The sequence below is a fragment of the Callithrix jacchus genome, chromosome 5 (assembly GCF_049354715.1).
Source record: "Callithrix jacchus isolate 240 chromosome 5, calJac240_pri, whole genome shotgun sequence".
Classification (NCBI taxonomy): domain Eukaryota; kingdom Metazoa; phylum Chordata; class Mammalia; order Primates; family Cebidae; genus Callithrix; species Callithrix jacchus.
Genome location: NC_133506.1, coordinates 30,361,775 through 30,373,783, shown reverse-complemented (window position 1 = coordinate 30,373,783; position 12,009 = coordinate 30,361,775). Strand labels below are relative to the sequence as shown.

Here is a 12,009-nt window from a genome sequence, read left to right as displayed (position 1 = left end):
AGGTGGGCGGGGTCTGGTGAGGAGCTTTCCCCTCGTCCCGCATGCGCCTGTATTGGAGTGATTTCAGTTAAAAGGTTCGTGAAACGTCGCCGCTTAATGCGGTCGAGGCCAGCAGCAGCCGCCGCCGACCCCACCGAGGCCTTCTGTCCGGCAGCACGTGAGGCGCCGCGATGCCATGACGAGGGCAACGCCGGTCGCGCCCGGTGGAATCCGCGTGTCCGAGTGCCTGAGCCGATCGCACTCCTTGGGAGTTTAGGCCATTTAGAGACGACGTCTTGGTGGACACGGAGGAAGCCAGTTTTAGTCAGATGGGAAATATATAAAGTGGGAGGGGACTGGGGCGAGGGGAGGACGGAGGCGGGCGGTGATGGCGGCGCCCCACTGCCCTGAAGCATGAGGGGCCCCGGGAAACCCGGGCCTGGCTGGGGTTGAGATTCTGTTCTTCCGGGTCCTTAGCTACGTTTCAACTGTTCTGGAATGGGGACTGGATTTTTTACAGAATTATACAAACAGGTTCAACAAGATGTAACAACTGTGGAGGCTCGAGAAACTGTACCTTGTAAATTAAATGAAAAACCTCGTTTCTTCAGACGCAAATGTTAGCTCCATCTGCTGGTCTGAGGCTGAATAATTAATTGCAAAGCCGGGAGAGGACTAGATGTAGCTAGACGAGGTGAAATGACCTGTGCTTTCTTGGTGTCCCGTCGGCTTCCTTTGCTTGCATTTCTAAGAGAATCTTGGTCTCAGATTTCAGGACAAGTTGAAAACAGCTGGGCTATTTAGTATGCCCCCCCCCCCCCCGCTCCCCCCAAACACACACACACTTCAGTTTAGAAAGTTTGGATTATTTAAAAGACATGTTGGCGGCTGAGCAGAGAGGGCGAAGGAGCATCTTCCGGGCTTTATGAACTAAAACGGCTTTATAAACTCCAGGGCAGTTATACTTAATCTAAATCAGCATGGATGGGATGGAAGTGGGAAAGAGGTAATTTATTGCATGCTCAGTAGTTTGGATGTTGTGCTGCTTTTAAGTTTCCTGCATAATAAGCTCCTTTCATTTCTTTCACATAACTTACTGGGGGAGGTACTGTTATTTCTGATTTTATAGATAAGGAGGCTGAGAGACAAAGAACCATCCTGGTGTCACAGTGTCGATTCGTAGGTAGAAAAGAAAAACATTAATCTACCTCCAAGACCTTTTAAAAAGCCGAGATTTTAGTCCTGAGAGGCAGCTGTTCTGCCTTGTAGGTTTGTGGGGTCTGCCCTTCTGTGAGAGTCCTTTTAGGTTTGTGTCTCCAGCATATAAAATTGTGCCTGACCCATAGCAAGGGCTTAATAAATACTGTTTGAATGAACAGACAAGTCTGGGTTCAAATCATTGCTTCTCAACTGCATAGTTGGGATGATCAATCCTCAACACTCACTGCCTGCTCTATTTGGAAGCAACCTGGATTTTATTTCCCCTTTGATCCTGGAGTTTGGGGGTCAGAGACATCCCTAGCTCCAAGGGGCAAAAAACTGGCACTGTATGCACTGAGCCCAGCTGAGGGTGGTGGGAGGCCCAGTTATGAACACTGACCCTGGAGGTGTTTGCTGAGGGATTCTGGGAAGAAATCAGGCTCTTGATGACTATTGGGAGTCAACTCGTCCCTCAAGTTTGGACTTTTCAGTTTCAAGAGCCAGGAAATCCCTTTTTATCATTTATACTATTTAAAATTGGGCATAAACATAAAGTTATTTGCAACTTGACTAGTGTGGCTTAAGCATTAGCAGGGTGGCTGTGGCAAGTGAGCCTCCCTGGGGCTCAGCTGCCTCCTCTATAAATGGGGCAGTGGTTATACCCATCTCCTCAGGCTGATGTGAGGAGCAAGGGACACAACGCATGCTAAGTGCTTCATACGGGGCCGAGCAAGAAGTAGCATCCAGAAAGCGTTAAGAAAGCAGGATCATGCTTTGACATCTGCCTCTACTGCAGCTTCCTTACTTGCCAACAGTCCCTCCAGTGACTGGCTTTTAAACTTGGAAGAAGTGTATTGGCAAATTGGTGGGATTTGTCACCAAATCGCATGGGCACCTTCTGAAGATGAGCCCAGTGGTTTAAGCAGCTGTGGAGCCAGCGGTCCCATGTGCAGCGTGGAGCCCATCCAGGGAGGAAGGGCACATCTGGTCACACATGCAGAGTCCTTGGCAGCTCTGACGACAAGCTTGACTTAAGGATCTTTACGTCTGTAAACACAGGATTGATGTTTGCCTTCATTGTCAATGTGGTTCTCTGGAGCCGGATCTTAACAGCATTTGCTTGCCATGAAAGGCTGCGTGACTTGGAGCCAGTTGATCTATAGTGACAGAAAAGCAGTTGTGACTCTAAGGCATTGCCACCAAAAACACTTCTGTTTTTTCTCTGTCTCTCAGCCTTAACAGGATCATCTGAGCCACTGCCAGTTCAGAGTGAGCTGGGGCTGCATTTCTGGGAGGTCAATTGGGGACCTGACTTTTGAAGAGATTCTGAGGCTCACTGAAGGAGCAAACTCTATGAGGTCAGATAATGTTTTGCAAAATCTGAGCTCTGCCTTCTCTGCCCCTCAGTTACTACCTCTGTAAAATGGGGATGTGGACGCTATAGATATTAAATGGCAGTACATCAAAGAAGCGCCATCTGGAGCGTTTGCCCAGCCTGCAGTTATGCCATTTGTCTGAGAAGCTTGTAGGGATCATTTCTGGTTTGGATCTCAGGCCTCTTCCCAGCTTAGCCACCAGCCATCTGAAATTGTGGGAAAGGTCAGATGGCTGCAAAGCCTCTGTGTGGGGTTGGAACTAAATATGCATATTTATCAGTGTTTAATGGAAGACTACAGGATGCTTGCAGAGCCTGCAGAAGGCACTAGTAAGGCGGCTCCTTGAGTCTGGGAACAAGAGCTGGGCAGTGGGTGCTTCAGGGGCTGAGTTGAACTGACAGAGCTGTGACCAGTGACCAGCACCTGGGAATCTCTGCTAAAGTCAGATTCTCAGGATTGGCTCAACTTCAGTCACATGCCACCCCTCTGCTGCCCAGGAGGGACGAGTGGCCTGAGGAACAGTCCCAGCAAAACCACCGAGGGAGGAAGTTTCTCAAAAGAAGTAAAGTGGAGGAGCTGTTCCCAGAGGAAGGAGTGGGGAGTCTGAGAAGGCAGGAAGAACTGAGGCCGTGAGCACAGAGGATGAAGCAGAGGCGAAGGCCATGTGACCGGAGAGAGAGAGGGCAGAGCTGGAGTAAGACATGCGTGCACACATATGCACACATGGACACTCACATGCGCACAATGAGCTATAGAGAATGATTGCCTTGATGCCTTACTGTGGCAGATTATATTTCCTGAAAATGGCCGCAGAAAAGTTTCTGGTCGCATGTGCTCATCTAGAACCTTACTTGCCACCCCCCACCAGGAGATGGTGTTGAGCCCCTCCCTTGATCAGGCAGGCTTTTGTGACTGTGTGAGCTCGGGCTAAACGGTGTTACATGGCTGTCAAGCTTGACCTCTAACAGGATATGCAGCCGGTGCTGCTCTCCAACATGTCCTTGGAGCGCAGCGTTGGGCTGCAAGCAAAGCCCAGCTCCAGTTCAGCCACCCAGCAGCAACACGTGCTCGGTAACCAGTTGTGTGAGTGACTTGTGTGAGCCACCTTGGTCCCAGGTTGGGTACCCAGCTGGCATGGCTTGGAGAGAAATGAGCCTACCCTGTCACACCACACCCAAATTGCAGATTTGTCAGCAAAATAATGGTTGTGTTAACCCACTAAGTTTTACGGTGCTCTGCTATTCTGCAAGACAGAGTCTTACTCATCACTTTCCTTCTCCAAGTCCTCGTTGTGGTCCTGCCCCAAGGCTCCAGGGAATAGCCTAGTACTGGCAATAACTCCTTTTTAATTTATGTGTGACCTGGGTTTGCCACTTGCTGCTAGTGGAAACTTGAAAATAGGGCCCCTTGGCTAGGTGTGATGGCTCATGCTTGTATCCCAGCACTTTGGGATGCCGAAGTGGGTGGATCATGAGGTCAGGAGTTAGAGACCAGCCTGGCCAACATGATGAAATCCCATCTCTACTAAAAATATAAAAATTAGCCAGGCGTGGTGGCAGGCACCTGTAATCCCAGCTACTCAGGAGACTGAGGAAAGAATTGCTTGAACTTGGGAGGGAGACGTTGCAGTGAGCTGAGATCACGCCATTGCCCTCCAGCCTGGTCAGCAAGGCAAGACACTGTCTCAGAAACAAAAGGAAAAGAGAAAGAAAATAGGGCGCCTCAAGGCCTTATATAGCGATGCCTTAAAGAACTCAATGCAGTCCTGAGGCTGACTTTCCCCTGAGCCCTGAAAATGGATCCATTGGTCAGGGACAGTCACAGGAACAAGCTCACAAGTCCACACTCCAGAGGGGGTGTCAGTTAGTTCACCTACAGCCAGAACCAACTTCTCAGGGACTAAGTGGCTTGTGTTCTCTGTGTGAGCCGGTGCAGGTGGCTGTAAGAGCATGGGTCAGAACAAGGAAACACAGTCGATGGCCTGATCCCAGTGACCAAGGGCACAAGCTGACAGGGCCTCAAGGGTCTATGTTCCCAGGAAGGAACGTGATCACCAGGGAGACCAGATACCCCACACGAGTCTGGTGACCACAGTCCCTTCCCACCAGCCCTGCCCACATTTGCCCCCGTAAATTACCCCACCCTTTTTTGGGGGTGGTGAACATTTTAATTTGTTCACCTTGTGTGCTGGGAGCCTTTCTCTTAAAGGTGACATTACATAGCAGGGAGGGGGTAGGAAGTGGGGAATTTACATACAACTCTTGAGACTTGAGGGCTGCTGGGGAGGGTGTCATTTTCTTGTCTGGCAAGAGGGGCAGAGAATCTTTTCTTCCAAGGAACTGGAAAAAACCCCTTAGGCATTTGGAAATCAGCTGGAGCCCTCTGAGAAGGGAAGTAGCAAGCCTCAGACAGGCACTAAAGTGTCAATCATAGCAGTCATTGTAAGAGGCTGCACAAGCAACCTCTGGAGGATCCGGCACATTCAGTGTCCTTCACAAGCAACACCATGGTGACCTTGGGCATAGCCTTGGACGTGGCTATTCCTATTGACCCAACCATGCAGGCCAACTGTAAATCTGAGTGGAAAGGGGCTGTGAACCTCATTAAGCCATGGGTGCTCAGAGCTGATGACACAAAGAAAAGGTAAGATGTGTGATCCCTGCTTTCAATGAGCTGAGCTTCGAGCTGAAGGCATGGCACTTACAAACACAAGACCCCAAGGGAACAATGGCCTTTGCTGCTTTGTTTACCAGGAGTGCACTTCTCTGGACTTGCAATCAAAACCCCAATAAGGTGCCAACTCTGCAATCTTAAGATGACAGAATCAAAAAATGGAAAAGAACAAATTTTGGTGAGAATGTGAGGAAATTGGAATCCTTGTGCATTGCTTATGGGAATATGGTTCAGCCACTGTGAAAAATAATTAAAAAAAAAATTCAACCTAGAGCTGCCATATGACCTAGCAATTCTTCTAGGTAAATACCCAAAAGAATTGAAAATAGGTATACAGAGGCATATTCATGATTGTTCATTATAGCCAACAATTGAAACAATCCAAATGTCCAATGGATGAATGAAAAAACAAAATGTGGTATATCCATACAGTGGAGTACTATTCAGCCATGAAAAATGAAGCACTGGCTAGGTGTGGTGGCTCATCCCTGTAATCCTAGTGCTTTGAGAGGCTGAGGCAGGAGGATCAATTGAGGCCAGGAGTTCCACACCAGCCTGGGCAACATCATGAGACCTAGGCTCCACAAAAATAAAAAAATATATGTATCTCGGCAGAAACCCTACAAGCTAGAAGGGAGTAGGGGCCAATATTCAACATCCTTAAGAAAAAAATAAATTAAAAATAAATAGATAAAATAATTGCCAGGTGTGGTGGGTCACACCTATAGTACTAGCTCTTTGGGAAGATAATGCAGGAGGATCTCTAGAGCTTAGGAGTTGAAGGCTGAAGTAGGCAATGATCATGCCACTGGGCAACAGAGACCCCATTTCTAAAATCAATAAATACATACATGAGAAGTACTGATACATATTGCAATGTAGATGAACCTTGAAAACATGCTGAGTGAAAGAAGCCAGACACAAAAGTCACGTGTTGTAAGATTCCAGTTCCGTGGAATATCTAGAGTGGGTGAATCTGCAGAGAGAGAATGCCAATTGGTGTTTGCCAGGGGCTGTGGGCAAGGAGGAATGGGAAGCACTGTCCTGGACACCAGGCTTTTGAATCATGGAAATGTCCTGGAACTGATAGAGGTCGGACAATATTGTGAAACTACCAAATACCACTGAACTGTTTGCTTTAAAATAGTCCATTTTATGTTGAACTTCACCTCAATAAATTATTAAACAGAAAAATATTCTCTTTCCTCGAGGCTCAGTTGACATGCCAACTGCCCAAAGGTGTGTCCTGTGGTCCAAGTGGCTGGAGGTGACTTTTGTGACTTCATGGCCACTGGGTTCCTCTGCTGCTAGTTGCTTTGTCTCCCAGCTGCTGTATGTTCCTTTCTCCTGACTGAGTGCTGAGGGCTGGGGCCAGCGTCTCTGTCCTTTCTTCCTGACTCAGGACTGAGGGCAGGGACCAGCCATTCCTCTCACGCTCTGAGGCTCATACTTATTTCAGCCTTGCTGAGTCCCTCAGACCCCTGCACTTCCTACTGTGGGGCTGGAGTCTGGGCTCACCTGTCTTTCTCTGGGGCCATTTGAACAATCCAGGTGGACAGAGCAGAAAGATCACGTGAAGTTGGATCCAGATAGACTTGCGTGACCTCCTGTGAATGATAGAACCCTCTGAGTCTGTAAAATCGGGGTACCTGCTTCCTAATGCTGGCATATGGATAGCTGAGCGATGCCTGAGTAGTGGGTGCAGCTTCTGTCTTGTGTCGCGATTACCCCAACTCCACTCCCATCTTCTCTTCCTCTCTTAACCGGGTACTGGCTTTTCTGATCCTGAATCCACACATCCTCCTCAAAGGGACTTGGCTGGGCACAGCTGTCACTCTGCAGCATGTCCCAGACTAGGGTACCAGGCCCGAGGCCCTTCATAATGAGACAGGAGCTGAGTTTCCACCATTCTCTATCTGTCCCACGTTTCGGCCACGCGGAATCCGTGGCGCTTGCTCCAGCCCTCAGGCTGCCCTCTCTGCCTTGAGGACCTTGCCCCGTTTCTGCACACATTCCCGCCATCCTTCAGGGACTGGCTCAGATACCACCTTCTCTTTAAAGCCATGCCCACTTTCCGGAAAGGTCTGCGGTGTTCCTCCTCCCTGAACATTCCTGTGCCCCTTTTGTGGCATTCATTTCTCGCTCTCTCCGCAGTGTTCGTCATCAGTGGAAGCGTCTTGAGGTGGGGGCAGCCAGGCTGTGTGGGCTCAGGGCGAGGCCCTGGTGTGTCCAGCGTCAGCAGAGACATTTGGGTGATGCATGGATCTGAGGGCTGCTCTGTGTGTGAAGAGAGGCCACTCCCAATTGGGAGACGCTGAGGTGCTTGGCAAAGATGGGACTTGAGAGAGGCCTTGATTGATGAGTGGGCTTTGAATAAGGAATCAGTCTTGGGACTCAGAAGTGGATGGCAAGCATTTTCCCTCTCCCCTTGCAGCCTGGGAAAGCTGAGTGGAGCAGGCAGTGAGGGGCCCTCTTCACTGCTTTCCAGACCAGGGTTTTCTGGCCACAGTCTTGGACCTTACCAAGGTCAGGGCAGGAATGCCCAGAGTTAACACCGAAGAGTGTACCTCAATAAGGACAGATGGGAACTGGAGAATAAATACCCCAGCTTCCAACTCCTCAAGCAGGACACCTCTGAGGCACACCCTGCACCATCTTGGTGCTCCCCAGAGACTGAGCGCAGGCACCTGCAGTGCTGCTCCATGATGGCTTCTCTTCTCCCTGCCTGCCTCACATCCCTGCACCCCAACAGGTGCCCCTGGGATCACATCTCAAATAAATGGCTTGTAGTGCAATTATTTTCTCAGGGGCTGCCGCTGGGGACTCTGCCTAAGCCAGGGAGCAAAGAAAGGACTTTCTGTCGCTATTAAAACTCCTGAAGAATGTCCAGATGGGTTTTCCTAGTCCCTTGAAGGGTCAACGCCTTGGCTATCCGCTCTCTTTTGCTGCCAGGCAGTAACAAATCTAATGCTAACTTCAGTTCTCAAAGTGAGGGAGCATCAGAATCCTTGCTAACACAAGGGTGCCAGAGCCTTAGCTTCTAAGTTTCTGTTGCAGCAGGACCCAGGCAAGGCCAGAATTTGCATTTCTAACCAATTTCCAGGCATCCAGGATGCCCAGGGACCACACTTTAAAACAACGGCTCTTAACTAGAGAATAAAAGAGCCTGGGTTGAAAGTGCTCCGCAGCTTATTTAATGAAATCAATTATCATTTTACACTCTTACGCAATTAGTTCAGGCTTGACTGTTGAGCTTAGTTTTTTTTTTTTTTTTTTGACAGAGTGTTGCTTTGTCACCCAGGCTGGAGTGCAGTGGCAAGATCTAGGTTCACTGCAACCTCTTCCTGGATTCAGGCAATTCTCGTGCCTAAGCCTCTGAGTAGCTGAGACTACCGGCATGTGCCGCCATGCCGGCTAATTTTTGTGTTTTTAGTGGAGATGGGGTTTCACTGTGTTGGCCAGACTGGTCTCAAATTCCTGATCTCAGATGATCTGCCTGCCTCGGCTTCCCAAAATGCTGGGATTACAGGCGTGAGCCACCACGCCTAGCCAGTTTTCCTGTTTTTGAAGTTGTCTGATCTTACTCTTCGATTCTGAATTGCCATTCACAGAAGCAGCCACACGAGGGCGATCTAGCCTTTGACAAGCGCCGCTGTGCTGCCTCTTTTCCGATCAAGAAACCAGTGTTCTTCCCTCTATGGAACGTTTGGTATGTCAAAAAGTCCAAGGTTGCTTAGAGAGACTTTTTGTTTTTCCCTAGGAGATTTTAGAAACCGCTCAGGAAGGTAGATGTCTCTGCCTCTCTAAAGCGGCACAGCTTTTAGTTTGGTGCTGTTTCAAATTTCTGAGGTGCTGTCTCAAAAATGCTTCCTGGTGAGCATTATGGACTAATGTGTTGGGGTCTGGCCCGTCTGCCGGGGGACTACCGACCTGCAGGAGTCCCCGAGACCGCCAGCGTAGATGTCTGGTTCAACCTGAGGGAGAGAGTGCGCGGAAGTGAAAGAAAAGAGAAAAGTGGAGTCTGGAGGGCTGGCTTAGGCTATGTCCAAGCAGCGATTTTAATTTTGCAATATGTTTCCTTATATACTTTTCTGAAGTCAAAGTTGTTTACGCCAGATCAACGTACTTAAGTTACAGTAAGCAAGTTACGCCCACTAAGTTATGCCCAGTAAGTAGGTTACTTCCAGTAAGTAGGTTACGCCCAATAGGTCAAGGTAAGTAAGTTACAGTCATGCCCTATAAGCTACGGTAAGTAAGTTACCAAGTGTAAATACTTAAGTTAATATTTTACAATGAAGGTAACAAGGGTCCAAAATGAACACAATCAACAATAAACCATAAGGAGCCAAAAGTGGTCACAATGCCTCCCAAGTCCTCATATCCATAAAGTAATGTCTGTTAATTATTTAGAATAACATATAGTTCCTCTCTCGGTTCCTGCTTTCCCTCAGCTCGACTCCCCCAACCAGGGATCTATGTCCAGGCTCAAGCTCACCGTATGGCGAGGCCCATTTCCTAGGGGCCTCACACGGGAGCGATCCTCACAGATTCCCTCACTAATGGCTAGCTGGCTTTGGCACTTTGTCCTGGGATGGTTCCGAGATGATGAATGCACAGTGTATGATGGGACGAGCCCGATGGAGGGTGGGGGATCAGCTCAGGGTGCCGGCACAGGGCCCCGGGCAGCCCTTTCTTGGCAGCCAGTGCCTAGGACCAGTGAGGGCTGGGTCATTGAGAAGATCCTGCCCCTCCCCATGGTCCCTCCCCTTCTGTGACATCAGAGGGTCATCCCAGGTGGAACATCCCCAGTTTCCATTCCTGCTCCCGGCTGTGGGCCCCTGGAGGGCACTCAGGGGGGTGAGGATTTGGCTGTATCTTGAAGGATCTTAGTTTTCTTGGAGTTCCTAGTTGTTTTTATACTTGTTGCTTTTGCTGTTAACGAAATAATGTGCCTTGATCACATCGTCTGGTGGGTCTGCCTTTCCAAACACCCCTCATTGCTTGAAAGGCCCTTTACCCCTGGAGTCATTCCCTGATGATCCTTCCTTTCCTTCACCCTCTGGAAATGGTAGTTTATTATTTTTTTTGGATGGCTTTCTCCCATTTACTTTCTCTTCTCTTTCTTTTGTTCTTGCAATTTTGGCCCCTCTCTCTCATTTTTTTTTTCTTTTTGCCTATGCCCTGGGAATTAAGAACAAACAAACAACTTTATTTTGTATCCTTTCTACTGACTTATTTTGTATCTTATCTTGCCAATTATATCTTTATTTTCTAAGATTACTTTCATGATCTCATGTTCCTCACTGGTCCATTTTTCTAGTATTCTGTTCTTCTATTGTCCTTTTTGGCTCATTGCCTTTTATACATAAGGAATGCAATTACCTCTCAAAATTTATGAGAACGGGCCCAAATCCATAGAAACCTCTGGAGCTGAGCATCCTGGGTTCAAATCCTGGCTCTGCCACTTACCAGCTGCATGATCTTGGGCAAGTTAGTTACCCTGCCTCACGGCTTTGTCGAGATCAAAGGATTGCTATGACTTGAGGCACCCACGGCACCTACCTTCAGGTAGGCACTGAGTGCAGGTCACAGGTGGCAGATTCCATTGCCCAAAGGTGTCTGCACAGTTGTAGATCTCCCAGACCTCCTGCTCTAACAATGTGACTGACATTACTCTCACTGAGAGGTGGTGTCTATGTTCCTCCCCTTGAATCTGGGCAGACAGGAGTTCCCAGGCTGGGTCATAGAAAGTGATGTGGCTTCCACCCAGCTCAGCTGTGCTCACCCCCTCTCCTTTTGTTTTCCCTCTCTCTCTCCCCAGCTCCCCAGACCTCTGTCTCTCTCTCTTTCTGCTCACCCTTGAATGCAGCTACCATGCTGTGAGGAACGTGGGCTAGGCCAGCTGGAAAGAGGATATGGACAGGCTTATTCAGGGAGGAGCTGAGTGAGGCCCCAGTGACAGCAAACATCAGTTGTCAGACGTGCAATGATGGGTCTTCAGCTGGCTCCGCTGTGCCCTTTGCAAATGCATATTCATTATGCAGCCAGAGCTGCAGCAGGCACTAAGCTGTGACAATGCGAGAAATAGTTTAATTGGTAAGCCCCTTCTTGCAACCACCTCTGTGACTAGTAGAGTTAAGTCAGATCCCAGGTAAAGGACAGAGTGCTGGGTGAGCAGGCCAAACCAAAGCCACCGCAGCAGTTTGGAGGAAAAATAACGTGCTGGAAGGGCTCTGTGGAGTGCAGAAATGGTGTCTTCTCAGGATCTAGCAGTGAGGCTAGATTTGGGTGGAAGAAGTCCCAGACGAGAGAAGCAAAGACCTTGAGGATGAGATTAATGAGGTTGCTGCCCTGTGTTTGACCTGGGGCACGCTGGTGCTCCTCTTCCAAGGGCATTCCGGCCCATGGGGAGCAGAGGCTTTGTGTAAGTAACTCAGCCATCATGCTGTATGAGCAGACACACAGTGGGCTGGCATGAAGCTAATGCAGTCTACAAGTCTCTCCTGGGAGGAGGCTGCCATGTGGAGGGTCACAGAGTGCTGGGGCCACTAGGGAAGTTGTGGATCCAACAAGGACCCTGGCCCCAGGAAGCTCCATAGCATCCCTCAGTAGCTGTGAAGTATCTGTGTTACCAGAGGAGGGTCTTGGTCTTGACTGCAAGTTGTCCAGGTTCTTGGCGTTTTGAGCAAAGAATTGGACAAAACACACAGCAAAGCAAGGAAAGAATGAAGCAACGAAAGAACAAAAACAGATTTACTGAAAATGACAATACACTCCATGG

The 12,009-nt window shown here is 48.9% G+C and overlaps 1 long non-coding RNA gene across 9 annotated transcripts in view; it reads left to right on the top strand.

The window, feature by feature from the left end:
- The first annotated feature begins 15 nt into the window (after positions 1-15).
- LOC108591664 (uncharacterized) overlaps positions 16-12,009 on the top strand; it is a 54,853-nt gene continuing 42,859 nt past the window's right edge. For 5 of the 9 annotated variants that reach the window (XR_013535143.1, XR_013535144.1, XR_008481259.2 and 2 more), the window contains exon 1: positions 16-8,937. This is a non-coding gene — a long non-coding RNA (uncharacterized LOC108591664). Of the gene's footprint in view, positions 8,938-8,986; positions 9,102-12,009 lie in introns of those variants that run through there. The other 4 variants (XR_004742847.3, XR_013535147.1, XR_008481258.2 and 1 more) reach the window with 1 other exon arrangement.